This window comes from Odocoileus virginianus, chromosome 29 (assembly GCF_023699985.2).
Source record: "Odocoileus virginianus isolate 20LAN1187 ecotype Illinois chromosome 29, Ovbor_1.2, whole genome shotgun sequence".
NCBI classification, from domain to species: domain Eukaryota; kingdom Metazoa; phylum Chordata; class Mammalia; order Artiodactyla; family Cervidae; genus Odocoileus; species Odocoileus virginianus.
Window position 1 is genome coordinate 21780250 of NC_069702.1, and position 10781 is coordinate 21791030.

At 38.2% G+C, this 10781-nt stretch overlaps 1 non-coding gene across 1 annotated transcript; it reads left to right on the forward strand.

Moving 5' to 3' along the window:
- Window positions 1–9921: 9921 nt before the first annotated feature.
- Window positions 9922–10026, forward strand: LOC139032096 (U6 spliceosomal RNA). The gene has a single exon (XR_011484642.1). It is a non-coding gene; the product is annotated as a U6 spliceosomal RNA (small nuclear RNA).
- The last annotated feature ends 755 nt before the right edge of the window (window positions 10027–10781 follow it).

Here is a 10781-nt window from a genome sequence, read left to right on the forward strand (position 1 = left end):
CATCCTATTGTCTTGCCTTTGTCCATCCAGTTAGATCTCTTGGAAAATGACTGCAGCATGAATTTAGACTGAGTATCTTAATCTTTTTTAAAGAATATGATTCGGAACTGTGGTTACTTTCTACTCTGTCAGTTCACCATTTAAGACCCAACAGAACATATGTAGGTTATGACAGAATAAAGAATTAGATTTCACACAAGAATTTACCACTAATATAAACTTGCCAGGTGTTTTTGAGAGAAGGAATTAACCAAAAAAATATCCCCTAGTGGTATTGAATAGAAAAGAATCTTTCAAAATAAATTACTAAGTAGAGTCAGATCTGAAGATTTTCTTTGGTTGTTACTTTTTTAATTCCTAAGAAAATTGTTAAGCTGTATAAAATGTAAAAATGATTGCTTCATTTGTTTTAGTAATCTTTTCAACTTTATGATTAGGTTGATTATAAAATTGTCAACCTGGCTTAATATTACCTACTATTGGCACAACATATTATAAATATAATATTGCCAAATGTGGAACTGAAAAATAGATGATCACTTCCTATCACCTTTGATAGAATAATGATAACTGGGATTATTTCAGTGAAATTTCAACAGGGGGGCCTATAATCAAATTATTGATCAAAATAATGATCAATAATAGTAATAACATGCATCTATACTTTGCCACAGCCTTGGGGTAGAGAGTATGTACTTCCCTAACCCTCAGCTTTGTGGCTTGCTTTGGTCAAAGATGTGAGCTGATGGAAAATAAGCAGGAGGACTGAAATGTGCTTGCATTTGGCCATGCCTTGTCTGCATGGCCTGTTATCATGAGAAAAACAGACCCTGGAGAGTTAGAGCAGTAGCTGCTTGGACCCCAGAATCATCATGTATGGAGCACATCTGAGCCTAACCTGCAGCAAAGACTGAAAAACACCTGGACTCAATCCTCAGCATGGAAACAAGACTGGCTGAGCCCAGTCTAGTCAGCCAAGCCCTAGCGGACCTACAAACACACAAAAGAGAAGACATCATATTTCAAGCCCCTGAATTTTGTGGAGTGACTTAGTCAGTGGTATTACTGTGGCAATACTGGCTAATGCAGAAATTTGTACCTGGAAGTGGGATGCTGCCATAATATATAATTGAAATATTCATATTATATTATTGATATATTTTATTAATATATTAAAATATTTTATTAATATATTTAATAGTTTAATATATTTTATTACTATATTTATATTATTATGTTTATTTATATAGTCATATATTTGTATATATTTATAAATAAAAATATATTTATGGCATTGACTTGGGGAATAAAGTGGCAGAGAGCAAAGAAACTTTGACAAGAGTCTGTAAAACATCAAAACATTTGATGTCAAAACATTTGCTAGAACTGTCACCCATAAGAACTCCAAATAAAGAAAAGAGTTACCTATTGAGCTCGTAGCATTGGAAAAGATTTCCAGTCAGAAAGTTGAAAATGTGCTGATAGTAACCAGATATATTTGATAAGGTCCTATAATACTGAGAAGAGCTCAGAAAAGAACTCACTGGTGAGCAGGAATAAATGATTGTTGCTTTAAGCCACTGAGTTTGGGGTGCTTTGTTACACAGTACTATTGTGGCAATAGTTGACAGATATAGAATCTAAAATCTACATTAGTTTTAATCCAAGATCCCTATGGTCTTCTTTCCATATATAAATATTGGCCAATCTCTGTGCTGAATGTTACAAGGAATATAAACAAGAATTATTTATGTACAGAAATATTGACATTTGTGGACAAGCTTTACTTTCAGATGAAGTAATTTAAAATATTATATTTAATGAAAAGTTGGTTAATAATTTTTAAAATAGCCATTTTATTTACAAATGTATATTTCATATATATTTTGAAAAGGCTCTAGCATCCTTGCTACACGACATTTTAAATATTGAAGAGTTGATGAAAACTCTAAATAATTCAATGATTAAATTATGTTATACTTACTAGTTTTGCCTGTCAGTGAGAGACTAATAAATATTCTTCTGTTTATTTTAATTGTTGGAGAATGTATCTCTGACCAAATTAAGACATCCCGGAGCTGAACTGAACCAATATGGCCAGTGTGATTAATTTGGTTTAAATCACTCCTGGAGTCTTAATTCTAGGAAGAGAGATCATAAATTCTAGCATGGTACCAGCCAGCAAAGTTGCAGTGCCAGGGTTAATGTTTATGCTTGTGTCCTGGCTCGGTCTATTTATCCCCAAATGAAGACCAACTAAAACCAGTCCAAACATGAGATGGGCTGCCAGACTAGATTTCCAGCATTATAGTAACTTGTACATATTTATTCACCTCTGTTGTCTGATTAAGAGAGAGTATCTATATCCATAAAGGGCAAATCCCTGGGTCACAATGATACCACAGAGCTGTAATATAATGAGAATATGAACATGAACATTGTGTAGCCAAGAAGCTCATCATCTCACAGAAACGACAACAAAGTCCACACCTTGTATTTACTTAAGGAAAATGTGTGCATCATCTTGGTCTGTTTTTTAACCCTCCCTTCCTTTGGTATCCTATCCATCCAGAAAGAAAAATGAAGGTGCAACACGGACATAAACCAGAACAGAAGGGAAAAACCCTCACCGTTAGAGGAATCATACAGTAAAATTCAAACATCCATTGGGCCAAACATTCCAAGTGTAGCATAAATATTTTAAAATATTTGCTCAGTGTATACACTAAACCCTGGAGAAGGGCAAGGCAACCACTCCAGTATTCTTGCCTGGAGAACTCCTCGGACAGAGGAGCCTGTGGGGCTACTGTCTATGGAGTTGCAAAGAGTTGGATACGACTGAGCAACTTACACACACATATGTTCAAACATATCCAAAAAATTCATCCAATAAAAATGATTTATTTCCATGATGCAGGGCACACAATACTGGTGCTCTGTGTCAACCTGGGGGAGTGGGGTAGGGAGGGAGGTGGAAGCGGGTTTAGGAGGGAGGGACCACATCAGCCTATGGCTGATTCATACTGATGTATGGCAAAACCCATCACAACATTGTAAAGTAATTATCCTCCAATTAAAATAAATAAATTAATGAAAAAATGATTTCTTACTCTTCAGTGAGTTTCCAGTCTGAGTCATGAACCTAAGAGGGACATCTTAGCACATGCCAGAGATTTCTTTCTTTCTTTTGTAACTGGGAAAAAAATAGTCTGTTTCCCCTGCTTAACTGGCCATTTGTTCCTTATGCCAAAACCCGACGGTGGGCTGTCCTTTCCTTAAAAATGCAGGCTTTCTTAGTAATAAGGACTTAAAAAAATTTCCCACAAAAAGAGGCTTATTATTTTTCTGAGCTTTGGTTTTGTTTGCCAAAAAATGAAATATAAAGAAACATAGTATTTTTGTAATTTACTCATTTTATTTTTGGCTGTGCTGGGTCTTGGGTTGCTGAGTAGACTTTTCTCTAGCTGTGGCGAGTGGGGACTACTTTCTAGTTTCAGTGTCTAGATTGGGCGTCTCATTGCAGTGGCTCCTCTCGCTGCAAAGCACAGGCTCTAGGCGCTCAGGTTCAGTAGTTGTGGCTCACAGGCTTAGTTTTTCCCTGGCATGTGGGATCCTGGAGCAGGGATAAAACCTATGTCTCCTGCACTGGCAGGCAGATTCTTTACCACCAAGCCACTAGGGAAGTCCCAGAAACATACTATGTTTAAAGCCTCAGTTTAATTTGTTGGATGATGATGGAACTAAAATATGCGCTGTCAATATGAAGTCAGGAGGCATTTCCATATCAAAGAGACTAGGTGTTTGTAAGATAGTAAACTGAATGGAATTTTAGAGTAAGATTTGATTCTGTAGGGTTCTCTTTGTGATTAAAAAGAACAAAAACAAAAACCCTTGTTAATACCCTCCAGATCAATGGAAATATTAAAACCAAGGTTATTGGCATTTATCAAATGCAGTCAGACCCACTGGCATCAGGGCTGTGGAATTATGGGCTTCACTTGCCCTGCAAGTTCAAAGGCTATAGCAATAAGCTTTTAGTATATTTCCCACAAACAGGGCAGTGGAATGATTGAATATTTAACCAGTGCCAAAGCGTCGCATTGCACCTCATGTACTTGAGGACTGAACCTGTCAGCTCCTAAACTGTGTGCATTTTCAAACAGCACAGTTTACCGTCTAAAAACCATCACATCACTCCCACTGTTAAAACAAATTGCTTCATAAATGTTATGTTAAAGGATAACGTTATACTTCCAACCATATTTGGCAGACAGGAATCATGTGTTTCCTGTATATTTTATCATTGACCCAAGAGGGAAGAGTGGAAAGCACTGCTCACTTTTGCAGATATACAAGAGTGTTTTTTTTTTTTTTTAAAGTAAATGAATCCAGAGAGTTTGTACTCCATTATTAGGAGAATCCAATGTCATCCCAAGAGAAAGTGGTCAAGGTATTTCTATGGTATTTCATATCTGCAAGGCACAGCAGTATTTCCATCAGCTATTGATACTACTACTAAAATTAGGACCAGGAACTCCACAGCTTAAGCAACTTAAGTGGGTTTGGAAATAACATTTGTTCATGCTCTTTATGTAACGTCATGGTTTTGGTAAGTATAATATGTGGAAGGAGCTTATTGTGGGATATGTTTCTACATAGCAGTAGAAGCCAAGTTCAATGGTTTGATGCCTGTTTCTCAAATTCCACTTCATTGGGATGGAGTGCTGTGCCCCAGCTTGGCTCAGAGATGATATTTTCTCTGGACTGGAGTTATAAAGAAAGCAATTTAAAATGCATAAACAGCACCTGAGCCATGTCATGGATTTACCACCCAGCAGGGCATTCACACAAGGCACCACCTCACTTCCTAACTGCTTGACTGAAGGCCTCATTCCTTTCCCAGCTATTCACGGGAATTTGTACCAAAGGGTTCAGGCAGAATGAAAAGTAACATACTGGAATATCACAAAATAACTTGAAATTTCTAAGCCCCAACTTTCCCTGGAATGTCCTTCACAAAATGAAGAATCAGTTGTGTTAATTTTATCTTAATTTTTGGTAATAAATAAATAAATAAAATTGTATGTCAGGAGGTCTGACCAAAGGGCTTCCCAGGTGGCTCAGTGGTAAGGAATCTGCCTGCCAATGCAGGAGACATGGGTTCGATTCCTGGGTCAGGAAGATCCCCTGGAGAATGGCAACCCACTCTAGAATTCTTGCCTGGGAAATCCCATGGACGGAGGAGCCTAGCAGACTACAGTTCATGGGGCTACAAGAGAGTCAGACATGACTGAGTGACTAAACAACAACAAGAGACACCAGGTCATTTGATAATTCAACCAATTTTTATATTTATGAATGTTCACTATATGCATGTCACAGTGGTAATCGCCAGAATATATAAGAAATTAAGTTTTTGTTCTTACAAAGTCTACAGTCTAGTAGTAGAACTAAATTGATACTCATTTTGGCAAGTAAGAACTTTCCCAATCTACAAATGCCATCAGTAAAGTGGAAGGATTAAGGTAACTGATTTTTGTAGCTGTGCGTTTATGATTTGGTGTTAAAAATATATCTCACAAGTCAAATATTTTCAAGATATACATGTACAGAGCGCTGTACTTTGCTCTTTGCATGCATGTGGCCCTTTAATTCCCACAAGAACACAGTGAAGAACACTACTACATGCTACTGCAGAGAGCAGTAGGTACAGGAACAAAGTCACACAGCTGGTTAGTGGCAGACCCAGAACTGGGACTCCAGTCTGTCTACAACTGATATACAAACCACCTCAGTATAGGAGTAGACTAAAATGGCCCATCAGGGAGGTGGTTAAAGTGGAATCATAGCCTACTTTGATAGCCTACTTCAACTCTTTGTGACCCTGTAGACTGTGGCCTGCCAGGCTCTTCTGTCCATGGGATTCTCCAGGCAGGAATGCTGGAGTGGATTGCCGTGGCCTCCTCCAGGGGATCTTCCCGACTCAGGGATAAAACCCACATCTCTTACGTCTCCTGCATTAGCAGGCGGGTACTTTACCACTTGGAGAAGGAAATGGCAACCCACTCCAGTATTCTTGCCTGGAGAATTCCATGGACAGAGGAGCCTGGCAGGCAACAGTCCATGGGGTCACAAAGAGTCAGACATGACTGAGTGACTATCACTCATATAGCCTACAAGACAAAAAGTCATGACACATTTTCATGGTGAAACTCATGGGCTGAGAGAAAGATGGAGCAGAGTCATTTCTAGATCACATCTGCTTAGAGATTAAGTACAAGTATGCACTATCATATTTCATAATTTATATTTTTCTTATTAAATAGTAAACAAGAGAAGAACGTGAGCTGGAATGCGGTGGCTGGAATGGGACTCATAAAACATGCTATTTGTCTGTATGCACTTACTGTTGGCTGGCTGGAGTAGAAACCATTTAACAATCCACAGAGATCGCAGCATGGTGTCCTGGAAAGAGCTTGGCCCTGGGAACCCGACTCTTGCCAATGACTCTGCATGGCACTGGGAACTCATTTCCTTTAACTAGGATTCAGTGCTTCTATCTGTAAGATGAGTCCAATGGATCTGGTTCAGTTTTTAGCTTTCGTGACAGTTTCCAAAGGAATTAAGCTCCATGATGTTGATAGCCTGACTTTAGAAGTAGAAAGCCCAATGTCTGCTAAATACATATACTGACTGATATTTTGCCTTTGTTGGAAACTCTTTTCCTCTCTCTAACCCTCACCTAAACACACGCATATATACACCTTCTTCTTCTCATCTTACTCCTCCTCCTTCTTCCTCTTCTTTATCTCCATCCTTCCATCCCTTTCTCTGACTCTCGTCTACCTGACTAATCCCTAGTCATTTTTTCAGACCTTAACTTGGAAATTACTGTTTGGGGAAGCTTTTACTGTCTCTCAAAGTCTTAGTTATGTGTCCACCTTTTGTTGCTGTTCAGTCACTAAGTCGTGTCCAACTTTTTGTGACCCCATGGACAGAAGTATGCCAGGCTTCCCTGTTCTTCACCATCTCCTGGAGTTTGCTCAAACTCATCTCCATTGAGTCAGTGAAACCAACCAACCATCTCATCCTCTGTCACCCCCTTCCACTCCTGCCTTCAATCTTTCCCAGCATCAGGGTCTTTTCCAATGAACTGGCTCTTGTTATCAGATAGCCAAAGTACTGGAGTTTCATCTTCAACATCTGTCCTTCCAAAGAATATCAGGGCTGATTTACTTTAGGATGGATGGTTGGATCTCCCTGCTGTCCAAGGGACTCTCAAGAGTCTTCTCTAGCACCACAGTTCAAAAGCATCAATTCTTGGCACTCAGTCTTCTTTATGGTACAACTCTCACATCCGTACATAACTGCTGGAAAAAAACAGCTTTGACTATACAGACCTTTGTCAGGAAAGTGATATGTCTGACTACCAATATCTATAAAATTACTGTGTACTTCCTTTGTCACTGAGTTGTTTTCACGGGTAGAGTACATAATATGAGAAAGGCAGTGCCAAAGAATGCTCAAACTACTGCACAGTTGGACTCATCTCACATGCTAGTAAAGTAATGCTCAAAATTCTCCAAGCCAGGCTTCAGCAATACATGAACCGTGAACTTCCAGATGTTCAGGCTGGTTTTAGAAAACGCAGAGGAACCAGAGATCAAATTGCCAACACCCACTAGATCATCAAAAAAGCAAGACAGTTGCAGAAAAACATCAATTTCTGCTTTACTGACTATGCCAAAGCCTTTGACTGTGTGGACCACAATAAACTGTGGAAAATTCTTCAAGAGATGGGAATACCAGACCATCTGATCTGTCTTTTGAGAAACCTGTATGTAGGTCAGGAAGCAACAGTTAGAACTGGACATGGACCAATAGACTGGTTCCAAATAGGAAAAGGAGTACATCAAGGCTGTATGTTGTCACCCTGCTTATTTAACTTATATGCAGAGTACATCATGAGAAACGCTGGGCTGGAGGAAGCACAAGCTGGAATCAAGATTGCCGGGAGATATATCAATAACCTCAGATAAGCAGATGACACCACCCTTATGGCAGAGAGCGAAGAACTAAAGAGTCTCTTAATGAAAGTGAAGGAGGAAAGTGAAAAAGTTGGCTTAAAGCTTAACATTCAGAAAACTAAGATCATGGCATCTGATCCCATCACTTCAAGGCAAATAGATGGGAAACAGTGGAAATAGTGTCAGACTTTATTTTGGGGGGCTCCAAAATCACTGCAAATGGTGATTGCAGCCATGAAATTAAAAGACACTTACTCCTTGGAAGGAAAGTTGTAACCAACCTAGATAGCATATTAAAAAGCAGAGACATTATTTTGCCGACAAAGGTTAAGGCTATGGTTTTTCCAGTAGTCATGTATGGATGTGAGAGTTGGATGGTGAAGAAAGTTGAGTGCTGAAGAATTGATGCTTTTGAACTGTGGTATTGGAGAAGACTCTTGAGAGTCCCTTGGACTGCAAGGAGATCCAACCAGTCCATCCTAAAGGAGATCAGTCCTGGGTGTCATTGGAAGGACTGATGCTGAAGCTGAAACTCCAGTACTTTGGCCACCTCATGCAAAGAGATGACTCATTGGAAAAGACCCTAATGCTGGGAATGATTAGGGGCAGTGGGAGGAGGAGACAACAGAGGATGAGATGGCTGGATGGCATCACTGACTCGATTGACATGGGTTTGGGTAAACTCTGGGAGTTGGTTGTGGACAGGGAGGCCTGGCCTGCTGCGATTCATGGGATCGCAAAGAGTCAGACACAACTGAGCGGCTGAACTGAACAGTGCTTGGATGTATGCTTAGCTTATTAAAGTACTCAATAGCTAACATCATCATCACCACCATCATAATCCTTACTGAACTTACGGCACTCTTTTTATTAGTCTCTTTGATCCTCCGTGTCATCTACTAAGTGTTAGCTTTGAGAGAACTGGGACCATAAAGTCTGGCTTACTATATCACCAGCAGCTTAGCACTGAGAGTGACAAGAGTAGGTAAATGTATCCTAATTACTTGATGTTAAATAACATAGCAATTTACATAAGGATCATTCATGCAACAAAGTAAGTTGAGCCTTTAAGCATATTCTAATGGAACAGACAATACTATTTAAAATAACATGATCTTACAAGGGCTATAATAAAGCTTTGAATCAAGTTTTATGGATACATAGAAGAAGAAGTAACTGATGTTGCCTAGGGGATAAAGTACACTTGAGCTGAGCTTTGAAGAACCAGAGTGATCTAATATAGTAGAGATTCGAGGGAGGAATATGTCATATATGGGGGAAAAATGGAATAAATGATAAGGTGGGAAACTGCATAGTGGATTTGTACCACTGACTTATTAGATCCTCAGGACAGTGTAGCTCGGGTAGGGCAGAGGCTTATTAGAGAGTAAAGAGAGATGAGAATGGGAAGATAGTTAAGACTTTAAATGTGTTAAATGTTATGCTGTTGTACGTCGATATGATGCTTTCAAAAAGCTTTTTCTCAACTCCTTATTCACTGCTCAACCCCCTGCAATCTATTATCTTGCATCTTATTGAAAAGCTAGGTAAGCATTCACCTAAATATTAAATTGGATCCTGTTTTGATTTTCCCTCTACCATTTCCTCTTCTCCACTTTCCACCCTTGTCCAATCGATGACAAATCCTGTTAATTTTACCTTCCACCCTTGTCCAATCGATGACAAATACTTCTAGAACTCCTCTCAAATTCAAAGAATCATATCCATTCTTTCTGCCACTAACTAAATTCAGATTAATAAAATATTTTCTACCTGATTTCCTACTCACATTATGGCCAGTCACTTCTGAAACATTGATCTTCTCCATTAAGCTTCTATTTTAAACTTATTTAATCTGCCATAACCACTGTTAATTCTAACTTTAATATTTTGCATATTCATTTTGGCAGCACATATACTAAAGTTGGAATGACACATAGGAGATTATCATGGCCCCTGTGCAAGGATGATGCAAACTTGTGAAGCAAAAAAAGAATAATAATAACATTCTGTGAGAAGAAACGACTTTAGCAATGTTCTACATGTTAAAAGACATGTATTTTCCTTTTATATGACTCTAATTATTAAGAAGTTAATTAGTGAGGTCATAAGCAGTGGCTAAATTATCTTAGATCTGGTGAACAAAATTAACCTTCTATGAAAAACATTTTAAAGGTTTGCATGAACAATGTAGAACAAATATCTTCACAAATATAGTTTTCTATAAAAAAGTTACAAGTCTCCAGGTTACAAACCAGTATTCCTTTAATCTATTTATACAGTCTATTTATTATTACAGAAAGCTCTTTTCTTAGAGACACAACTTGGAAATTCACTTTCTGATAAGATCCAAAATAAATGTCAATTATTTTATTAGAGGTTGCAAAATAATGCTTTTCTCACTTATCATTCCATTAATATCTTTCAGTGAGAATTCTTTGTAGAGAACTTTTCTTCATTAGCTAGGACTATTTGGTCATCTTCAAATATAACTCATAAAGGGAAAGCAAGACAAGTTTTTTATCCTTAGCTTTTTGCTTTTAAATAAAATGGCTAATGAGTTAAATTTTGTTTTATTGGTTTTCTCTCATACATTATGAACTTTTGGATTTGTACATAATGAAAGTTTCAGTAGCATTCATTATTCTTATTGATGCTCAAATGTCACTGTCTTTAGCTATTCATATCTTCTTCATTTTAGTGTCTATTTATGGCCTTTCAACATAACTCACATTCTTTGATGACCTGTATTTT